General features: G+C 33.4%; 1 pseudogene; it reads left to right on the top strand.

The window, feature by feature from the left end:
• Positions 1 to 5,640: 5,640 nt before the first annotated feature.
• Positions 5,641 to 9,327, top strand: LOC122276907 (annotated as a pseudogene).
• The last annotated feature ends 2,208 nt before the right edge of the window (positions 9,328 to 11,535 follow it).

The raw sequence follows: 11,535 nt of genomic DNA, 5'->3' as shown, positions 1-11,535 counted from the left end.
CACTGCTGCGGTGGAGACTGCTTGACGTAATTGAAAAAAAGGGTCACCCAATTGACACATGAACCCCGTCACCAAATTGATGTGTCGGTTTACTGTTTAACTGTCAGAGAATATATTTTTGTGACAGTTATATTTCCACTATTTAGTTTATTGTTCAAACCTAACATCCAATTTATGATGGTTTATTTGCGTCACCCAAAGAACATTCAAACGTTATTGTCAAATGTTGTGGTGGATGCATATTCGAACATCATGTTGTAGCATTCAATTAGAGTGTGAGCAAAATGTGAAAAAAATGGTTTGAACCAATGGTCGAACCGTCATTTTTTATGAGGAGCAGCCAAATTTTCTAGTATGTGACACATCGAGATTCAAAAATCATAAAAATATAACTTTAAATAAAATTAGATTTCGCTAATTTGCAATATACACGTAGAAATAAAATTTTAAAAATACAATGTCTTAATATATGTTACAAATTTTTGATGATAATGTTTCATGAAGTAATTTCATCCATCATTATTTTTGTAATAAAATATTTAGAATATATTTGCTTCATAGAAACTATCAAGTAATCTCTTAGAATGTCATCTTTCATTCTAGTATGTAAGCTAGTTTATTAAGTTTCATATAAACTCTAAATATTTTCGTGTCACATTAAGCATATAATACTATAATAGAGACTTTAAATAAGTTTTTTCTTGCTCAACGAAGTCTAGAGGATAAAACCTTTAAACTATTTTCCATATATATCACCAACCTTAGATGATTTTTCTTATATTTTCACTTTGAATTCCATATTAAGAAGTCTAATATTGTATAACAAAAAACTTTGAGATCTATATAAATAATTTTATTATTTCTCCTAAACTTAGTTTTGATTTAATTTTGGTGAGACCACACACTTGAAAATAAATAATATATAGAAATTATACAAAATTCTGGGACTACAGGAAAAAAACTGGAGAGACATTTTTAAGTATATTGAAATTTTATAAAATTTTGCAGAGCATACAGGGATGATAATTTGGGGGGGGGGGGGTCGCGGGGGGGGGGGGGCATTTTCTATATTTATAAAATTATTATTAAAAGCTAGGGCATATTTTGAGTTTTCAAAAAAATTTCTTAGAAAAACGTAAGTCTGCCACTAATTTGAACGTAGGTTATGTAACATTAGAATGCTATAGTGTGATTAGCTTGAATGTCAGTTCATAATTCATTTTTATGTTAATAATGTTTGGATGTATTAGCCTACGTCTGCATGTTGTACACCACATCTTCGACTGTGGTCTTGTTTGCTTGAATGTTGATACATTCCAACATTTGCCACAGTACGTTCTAATTGATTTTTGTTTGAATGTCAAATTGAATGTTAAGGTTAAATTTGAAACTTTTAAGTTTTCATTTGAACATAAATTTAATAAGAATTAAGAAATACATAAAAGATATTATATATTCGAAATTGTCCAAATTATATTATAAATAGTTCAGGAATTTTACATATGCCAGACATGCCACAATTTGCAAACAGAAGATGCATACCCTATCTATTCAAGTGTTCAATTTGAGGTATTGGCAGATGTCTTTGCTGAGCTACTCTCTCTGGTATCCAAGAGCTCAGCTTCCATGGATTAGGCCTAACAAGCATTTGATGTTGGGATGTCTACTAGTTCTCCCCTATTGAGGATGAGCTTATCGACATAGATGGTGCCTTATTAAACAATACTGAGACTATTGTTCAGAATGAAGACCATGAAGAGGACTTTCGGCTCTCGCAAGGAGATATCACACACTGTTTGAGACAAAAAGCTCCTTCTACGAAAATATATTGCTCCCATTTTTTAGGATGTTGCAACAAACATAGACTAATGCATAGTTCATTCTCCCTTTAACATGGGGAGATCCTATTGACTTGAATTTATGGATATATTCAAGGGTTCGTTACGAGTCTAGTGTTATCTCCATCAACAATCTTCTATATGGGGTAATCATTAGTTGGTTGCTATTGCAGTTGGGAGTGCTGCCCTAAGTTGATAAGTGGTTGGTCAAGCAGATTAGCCCATTCGACATGAAATCACATAGACACAACCTTGGACAGGCCAAGGTGCATGCTCAACATGAGGCTAGGGCCTACACAAGATCTTGTGCCACCAAACCAAACTAAGGCTAGTGTTGAAACCCACAACTGGACTAGTGGGTAGCTGCTAGTTGGCACTACATGGGACACACGCCCTGCTTAAGTTGATGCGATGATGTCGGAGATTACTTCACAAATTGATGGACTGTTCAATGTGCATATTGGGCCTTGTTGCCCAGATGACTAACACAAGAGGGGGGGTGAATTGAGTTGTATTAAAAAAAATAACAATTATAAATCAAATATATAATATAAAATATAAAAAAAATATAAAATAGCAATAAATATAAAGAGTAAGGGTAAGAGAGAAGCAAACTCAGTATGTTAACGAGATTGGCCCCACTGCCTACGTCCTCGCCTCAAGCTACCCCTTGAGGATTCCCAAATTCACTATTCAACCTCATTCAGGTGGAGATAGAAACCTATTACACATTTGAACAACACCTCTACAAAGGATCTGTGTAGAACACCCTCTACACTTGCAATCACTTTACACGTGGTGATTAAACTATTCCCTGTGTAGAACATTTCTACACGCACAAGAGTTATACACACCCTTTTACTAATACAAGAGGTGATAGTGGGTAGGTTATCAGAAAACACTCCTCAATGAGTGGAATAAGAACAATACAGCGCAAACTATATCTCTCAAAATGAACAAGAATTAAGGCTTAATGCTTAGAGAAAAGAGAATGAAAGTTTTGAATGAATGTTGTATGCTCTAGATGTTGTGAATGTGAAGCTCTCAAATGATCTATTTATAGGCATATGAGACTTCATATTCAAATTTAAAAAAATTCACATGTCAAAGACAACATCATTCACTTTTTCAAAAAATTCAAACAAAAGGTTCTTCAAAAACTTCAAACCTAATCTTTTACTTTTGGCATATGACAGAAGGAGCACACTTTCCTTTTTCAAAAATTCAAACCTAATCTTTTACTTTTTGCATATGACAAAAGGAGCACACTTTACTTTTCAAATATTTCAAACAAAATCATCTACCTTTTGTATAAGTCTAAAAAAGCATCAATTACTTTTGAAAATATTCAAATAAAACATGCACATGTGAAAGATGACAATCAATCATCTTTCAAAATTTTCAAATTTAATTTTCAAAATATTCATGCACATGTGGAAAATGTATTTTAATGCTTTATGATAAAATATTAATTTTGAGCATTAATCCTAATTTCGAATTTTGAATAGATTTACAACATTACTCTATAACTTTAATGTGAACTTGTTCCCTTCTTGCTCATGCTTGTTTCCTTGATGTGCTTGACTCCATTGTGTAGACAACTTGAGCTTGAGACTTCTTTATTCTTTGAATTCATTTGTTATCATCAAAATTTATGTGTAGATATATAATTACACACAACTTGAAACATTGGATTCAACAGGCCTCTTTGGGCATCATTAGAGGACAAAATATCCTCATTTGACTGTTGTTTAGATATCCTAAACGATAAGGTCAATACATTGGCAGATGAATTTCATGACTTTACAAGCTACAACCACTGAGTTGCGCTGACTAATTTTGGGTTTTTGTATATATACTTTTATCTTCCTAAAATGTTTTGCTCTTTAATGTAATGAACAATATACACTACAAGAAAAATGACTATTTGCGGCTATTTTTATTTCCGGCGAAAGAATTATGGTCGCAAAAAGCCTGTTTTTAAACTTTGGTAAAATTTTTGTGTCAATTATAAAAGTAGCCGCAAAAAGTACTTATTTCCGGCCGTTTTGGTTCGCCGGAAAAAATATAGCCGCAAATAACCCGTTCTGTAAAACAATATCATCATAACAAAGCTTCCGTTGTTATTATAGTTTTGTTACGGCGACTTTTTGTATTATTAAGGCGACTTTTAGTCGCCTTAATAGATTCTCTTCACTTAATCCTCCCGCGCGCGTCTTATTTTCGGAATTTTCCCACTCAGACTCATTTTCCCTCTCTTTCTCGCTCTCTCTCTCTCCGGTTCTACATGGGGGTTTTTGTTCACTGGTAGTGCGCCGTCTTCTCGCCGTCATCTCACCACCCTCTTCTCGCCGTCGTCTCGTCGCCGTCTTCTCGCCGGTGAGTTTCTTTTATGCTCCATCACTCTCTCTCTCTCTCTCTCTCTCTCTCTCTCTCTCTCTCTCTCTCTCCCTCTCTCTCTCTCTCTCTCTGTAACTCATTCGTTTCCGTGCCGCTTACTCTCGGCCGTATCGCTTGTAATTTTGGGGTTAATAGATGTAAAGAGTTTAGTTGTTTTACATTTTTGTCTTTGATTTTAAAATGTACCTCTCGTGATTTTGCCATATGGATTGTCTAGTTTGCTTATAAAAGGGGAAAAATGGAAAAAGTGTTTAGTTGGTATTGGTTCTGCTTAAGCACGATTTTCCTGTGACTATGGTGCTTCATTCCTACAAATGCACATGTAAATGCATATACAAAAACTCTGTAATTGTTGCTGCCATTTCGGTTTACTTCATTCTGTTTCTGCAAAGGGGTTCACCAATTGATGATTTTGGGTTTGGCTTCTTCTATTCAACGATAAAAGGTTGTCACTTCAGTTTGCAGGTAGATACTTTGTCATTGATGCTATCCATCAGTTTGTTTGCTATATTTCTGCAAAGGAGTACTGCAATTGATTTTGGCTTTTGGCTTATTCAATGATAAAGGATCTGTGAAAATATTTTTAATTTCTGCACATACTCTAATCCTTGGATCCTCATGTGTATGCTGGTTGTATTTAAAATATGTGACATCAATTAATATAATTAATGATAATAAAAACTTAAAATCAAAGTAGCATGAATAGTCCAGATTATAGACTAATAATATAACTTGTAGAGTTCAGAAACTGGAAGCATGCTACTTCAAATATAGATGAACAAACACGACGACTAGAAACTATTATTTTCTATTGAGGTACAAAGGAAGATGTGAACAAAAAAAAAAAACTGGACAGACCTACAATAATCTACCAATACTATATCTCGTCATTATTAATAGTTGATAGATAGCTACTTGTTTCTGTGTAGCTAGGCTTTTAACCATGCAGTAGGTCAAAATGCTGAATTATTTTGGGTGTCCTGTTTTTAGTACTCATCAACATTGGTGGGGTGAGTAGCTTTATATAATTGAGCTATATGTAAAAGATCATAAGTTGGACTGGGACAGATGGGCAAATTCACCTAATTCTACTGAATCTGTTCTATGTGCAGTCAGGAATAATATGGACTAATAATAATAATAATAATTTGAAATGTAAAAGATTACATGCTCCTTGATCAAAACATTCTTCAGTTATGAGATTCATTGTGTGCTTGTGCTTTTTTATTTCATGAGAAAAAAAAGTACCTGGGTGTTTTTGTTCTATTTTTTCAACTTAATATAAGGTGATAATATGGTATAGAAGAAGTTTCAAGTTCTCCCTTGATACAAGGAATATCTTGTAAGGTAAAGTTTTCAAATTTTGATCTACTGTCTACAAAAAATCATAATTAGCTTGTTGTATTCATTCTGTACCATAAGAATCTTTGATCTGATGGTCATCCAACTTGTAATGCTGCACACAGATAGTTATTTGGAACTTTAATTGAAAAGACTAGCTCTGGCAAAAAATTTAGGTGAATTGGGATCGGTAAGATAATATTTGACTTGTGACTCTTTTTACCTATCCAAGAAAAAAAAATATTTCACTTGTAATCCTTAAGTCATTACAAACTGGGAACTGAGTTAAATCTAGGAAAAGAATATACCGGGTGGGCTAAAAACCAAGACTATCATTTGAAACATAAGCCTTGGTTGCTGTATCTTTATGGCATTTCTTTTCCTACTCAGAACAGTTAGTTTGAGGCCTGTTAGCTTTCACCTCATTTGGCTAATAATGGGTTATTATATTAGGGACAACTCAAAGCTTTGTTCTTGTGGTGGTGACCGACAAATCTTTTATTGGGATGTATCAACAGGTCGAGTAATTCAAAAATTTCGTGGCCATGATGGAGAGGTATGGTTTCTTTACAGATGGAAATTTCATTTCTTATCATTGTCTGCTTATGAATTGAATTCTTAATTCTTAGGTGAGGTTATGGATCTTGTCAAACCAACATTGTTATCTAGACCTGGCATTGACATATACATTAACAATATCTCGTGTTAAGACGCTAGAAGATGTTTTTTTCTTTGTTCAAATGTCTTCATTTGTTTCCTATTTTTGTTGTCCTTGCAAATCATATTATTTTTTGGAATTTATTCAACTATCTGTCCTTTCTTTTCTATTTTTCTTTTGTAGGTCAATGTTGTAAAGTTCAATGAGTATTCTTCTGTCGTAGTCTCAGCAGGGTATGATCGATCATTGCGTGCTTGGGACTGTAGATCGCACAGCAACGAGCCAATCCAGGTTTACTCTATTTTTTGTTAATCAAGTACATCTCTACGGTTACCCTTTTATCAGTTTATAATAGCTTATCTTTTGAAGAATGTTGTTTTGTTTGCAGATTATTGACACATTTTTAGACAATGTAATGTCTGTTTGTTTAACAAAAACTGAAATTATTGGAGGAAGTGTTGATGGGACTGTTCAAACATTTGACATGCGCATTGGTGGGTATGTAGTACTCTAGTGGAAAGCTTGTAAAATCCACATGTCGATGTTATAGAAATATCTTAGACATTCAAGAGATTGTTTGTATTTCTTACCTTTTTTCTGTGAACAAATTGTGTTATATTTTGTGCTACATTGAATTCTCTCTTTTTTTCTCTAACTTTCCTAAAGTTGGTACGCATTACTCGCTGGAAAGTGTCCTATTTTAGATCATCCACTTCTTCTAATGATGATGTTCTTTTTCTGCTTTATAATATAGAGAATTATCAGACAACTTGGGTCAACCAATCAACTGTATTGCAATGTCAAATGATGGTAACTGCATATTAGCTAGTTGCTTAGATTCTACTATACGTCTTCTGGACAGGTAAATTCTTCTACTTTTATTGATATGTACTATAGTTATCTGCCCTTACTAGCTTTCTTATGGCAGATCTACTGGTGAACTCTTGCAAGAATACAAAGGCCATACTTGTAAGGTTAGCCTGTAGATTCTTTGTTCTTGTGTCCTCTACGTAGTGTCTTTCTGAAATTATATAATTCAGAAATGTGGTCGTCTTTATAAGATGACTTTTATCAATGATGGTTACATACAAGTTATATATAATTTGCTTACTTTTTATGTGCACCAACAAGAGACAGTCTATTTAATTCTCACACATGTTGAAGCATCTGCTACCTATGTTTGAAATCTATAACGAGCTTTGCAAGTCTATATTTTTCATTCTCATATCAGTCCTACAAACTGGATTGCTGCCTTACCAACATTGATGCCCATATAACTGGTGGATCTAAGGATGGCTCATTTATTTCTGGGATCTGGAGTTCTTAGGTCATAGGTGCATCCTTTGACTGGAACTAAAAACACAATAATGTTGTCAAGGAAGACACTTTCACAAAAACAAAATGAATCTCATGAATATAGGGAGATTTGCTTCGAGTATCTCCTATTTTGTATTAAAAAAAAAAGTATCTCCTGTTTTGTAGTTTCTCAATGGCTCATGTCGTTTTTTCGCCCGAATTTGGTTGTCATTGTTGATAACTAGATTTTAGTTTGACCACACCTTAGGTAAAACTCCTTCAAAGCTGTTAGCTGTATTGTGCTTTATGATTGGTTCTATGTCAATCTCCATGGGAACAAAATGATACAGGGTGCAATTATGTTTTACCAGTCGATAGTGTTATATGGAGAATTTCCTGTAGTGAGAAATTTGTTGCTACATTGTTAAAAAAAAAATAACAATGGAAGCTTTTGTCAGATGGGGTGTTCACAAAAAGAAATCAAGGGCGGCCATCATCCAAGTGGATTTTTTTGCATAGAACTTGCTTGAGTATAGAGATTTTGCCATGTACAATTTTATCTACTTGTGATAGATTTGTTTCTTGTTTGCAATAGTTTTGTGTACTTCAAGCTGTTCCAGCTTGAGGGGGGAGTATTAGAATTGTAACTACTGTTAGCTATTAGTTACAAATTAGTTAGAACTGGTTAGTTTGTAAACAAAGGATTTAAGCTCAAGTGTTGTATATAAATATCTCTCTCGTGTAGGAATCATATACAGTGCAATAATATCTTTCATTTTCACTCCATCTTTTCTTCTCTTGGCAGTTCTCTCTTCTGTCCCCCAACTCCATTTTTTACAACAATTGTTTTAGTTCAAATTCCCAGTTTTGCCACCTTGACATCTTAGTGAGATGCAGTAAAGTAATGAAAATTAAGGATCTTTTAAAGTAAGTGTTTGATGATCGTATTGTAGCCTGTCTTAATTGGTTGGTTTGAGAATAGTTGTCAAGGGATGGAATTGTAGTTTATTGTAAGGCAATGGTACATCATAGTGATGAAATTCCCCGAGCATTGTACAATTTGATGGAGAGATGGTTGGGCAATGGGATATTACGTTAATGGAAAGTTAAAATAATGATAATGCAGGGAACCATACTTGAAGTTAAAAAAAAAATAAACAAACAAACTAAAAAAGTGATATGTCGGTTCCCTAGCCTTGGAGACTGGGGAATAGGGGCCAAGGGTTCCTCTTATGAGGTATCGGAGCCTTATTTTTACTTCCTCCTGCTAGTTATGATTTGTAGGTTGATTTTCTGCATGCCCTTTCTGTTTCTTTGGACTTATGGAAAGTTAAATATATGGTCATTGTGGTCAAAATTGGGAGGGTTGGGTGGAATACTCCTATATGAGCAGTGGGTTTGGTTTGAATTACCCAAGAAGAATGGAGTTAGCGGGTTACCACCCTTTATTCTCTCATGGTTTTTTCTAATTCATATCCCTCCACTTTGAGTCTTGATAACTTATAATAGGTTATTAGTTTCATGTTAACTGGTAGAATCAAATTGAAATTGTTTTGTGAACCTCTTGAATTGTCTTATTGTCTTCATATGATCTTCTTCGGCTACAAGTAGTTTTGTATTTTTCTCTGTTTTCCAGGACTGCATATGATGTAATTCTTATTGACGATATCTGGCCTCAAGATTTATTGCATTTTGCATTCTATCTGGTTGGTTGTGCATGCGAGCTAGCTTGTGTTTGATGACATCTCTAAAACCTCATGACCTATTTTTTGTTCTTGTTTCTCACAGGATTAAACCAATATATCAAGAAATTGATGGAAAAGCTAGCTAAACCCATATAGAAAAACTTTCACTTGTAAATTTATATTGCATTGTGATATGTTGGATGGTTTTATGTAAAACTTAAAATAATGGCAGTGCAGTGGTTAAGCTTCAAATATGTACTTTGAGGTTATATGAATGATGTTTCAAGCAAAAATTGAATTTCTCCAAATATAGTATATTTTGGTTTATTAACTTGCTTTGTTTATTAACAAGCAAGTACCTTTAAGTTTCAGGGAAAAACAACGTATGAATAAAAAAAAAAACAGGGTCAGGATTCAAACATTTCCGGTGACAATATTCCGCCGGAATAAATTTGGCAGCCAACAATGCCTGCAAGTATTTCCGGCTAAAAAGTAGATGCAAATACTTATTTCCGGCGACAAATATATAGCCCGAAAATAAAATTGGCAAAGCCAATCAAGCCAGCACTATTTCCGGCTACAAACGTAGCAGCAAATACATATTTGCGGTTAAAAATATATAGCTGGAAAAGAAATTGGCGACTTACAACTAGCCAGTACCTATTTTCGGCTTTGAAAATGTAGCCGCAAATAGATATTTCCAGCTAAAAAATATAGCCGGAAATTATTTTTGGCAATGGATGATGGATATTGGCAAAAATTATTGCGACAAAATTTTATTCATTTGCGGCTATTATTATTGTTGGAAATAATTGGTATTTCTGGCAACTCTCAAAGTAGCCGGAAAAACTTTTACTTGGCTCTGTAATAGCGTCTACTTGGCGGCGACTAGAAATAGCGGGTAATAACTAATAACGGCTAAATTATGTATTTTTTCCGGCGACCTGACCCGTCGGAAATAGAGCAATTTCCTGTAGTGATACCAGTTATTTTTGTTTATATATTTCGTTCTTTTTTATATTCTAAATATTTATTTTTCTTCCAATTGCATGTTTCAAGAATTTATTCCTTGTTTTGGTCGTACAGCATGTTCAGATATTTAAATTCAAAATTTCAAAACAAGATCATTCATTTGAACACTACGCACATACGTTCACACAGGGACGAAGCTAGAAATATTATTTAGGGGAGAAAGTTACATGTAAACTTTTTTATAAAAAAGTGTGACATAACTCCATATATATATATATATATAAATACATGTTTTCTACGTAAAAGTTTTAGATGTTGTATTTGGCATGGGTTAATTAAAAGAGCACCAAGGACAATTGAACAAGGTAAAGACATAAACACGTTTAAAATAAAATTATATAACCATTCATCAACAAATATCGACTAGAAACTTCAACTAAAACGCAATCACTCATTCATGTAAAAAGATTATGTAAATACAAACAAAAAAATTATGTCAATTATTGTAGAACTTGCGCTCTTTAATCAGAGTTCTTTATACTCTTGATTATTTTATTTCTGATTGTTGCACAGTTGTAAGAGTATAATAGAAGTGAGTTTCACCCAGTAGAGAAGAGTGCGGTGGAAAAAATATAGAGGAATTAATATCGGTGCAAGAAAAGATAAAAACCAAACTTTTAATAAGAATGATCTCGTCCATATGAATTTATTATTATTCTCTTTAATACTTGTTCAAATAAAAATTCGAAGAAAACATAGAATTCTCTAAACAAATGAAATGATTATAGACAAATTCACTCGCTCATAGATCTATTGTGTGTCTTGCGAGTTTGAGTTGTACTAAGTGAGACTTGTTTAGTGGTTTGCTCAACCTAATGTCTACTATGAATCTAGCAAACTCTCGGGCCGGGTTTCGCTACTCTTGTGCAATTTTCTTCCTTTTCCAAGCCTTCTGTTTCTTTTAAGCTCATTTATACCTTTGTTAAGCATGCCAACACTTGCATTAGTTATGATCAACCCATTCTATGCCTCGTTTGGTTACACAAATGAGATGAGATAAGATGAAAGTTGAATAAAATATTAGAATGTAATTTTTTAATATAAATTTTGTTTTGGGATTTGAAAAAATTAAATTCTTTATTTTATTTTGTTTAGAAGTTTAAAAAGTTGTAATAATTAGATGAGATGAGTTGTGATAGTTTGTGGAAACAAACTAGCCATAATCTCAAAATCATTTATTTTTCAATTAAAATATAATTTTTTAATATAATTTTTGTTTTGAGACTTGAAAAAGTTGAATTGTCTTTTGTATTTTGTTTGAAAATTTGGAAAAGTTATAATAATT

The sequence above is a fragment of the Carya illinoinensis genome, chromosome 9 (genome assembly GCF_018687715.1).
Source record: "Carya illinoinensis cultivar Pawnee chromosome 9, C.illinoinensisPawnee_v1, whole genome shotgun sequence".
Lineage (NCBI taxonomy): Eukaryota > Viridiplantae > Streptophyta > Magnoliopsida > Fagales > Juglandaceae > Carya > Carya illinoinensis.
Note: the sequence above shows the minus strand (reverse complement) of the source record. Positions and strands in the feature narration are given on the sequence as shown.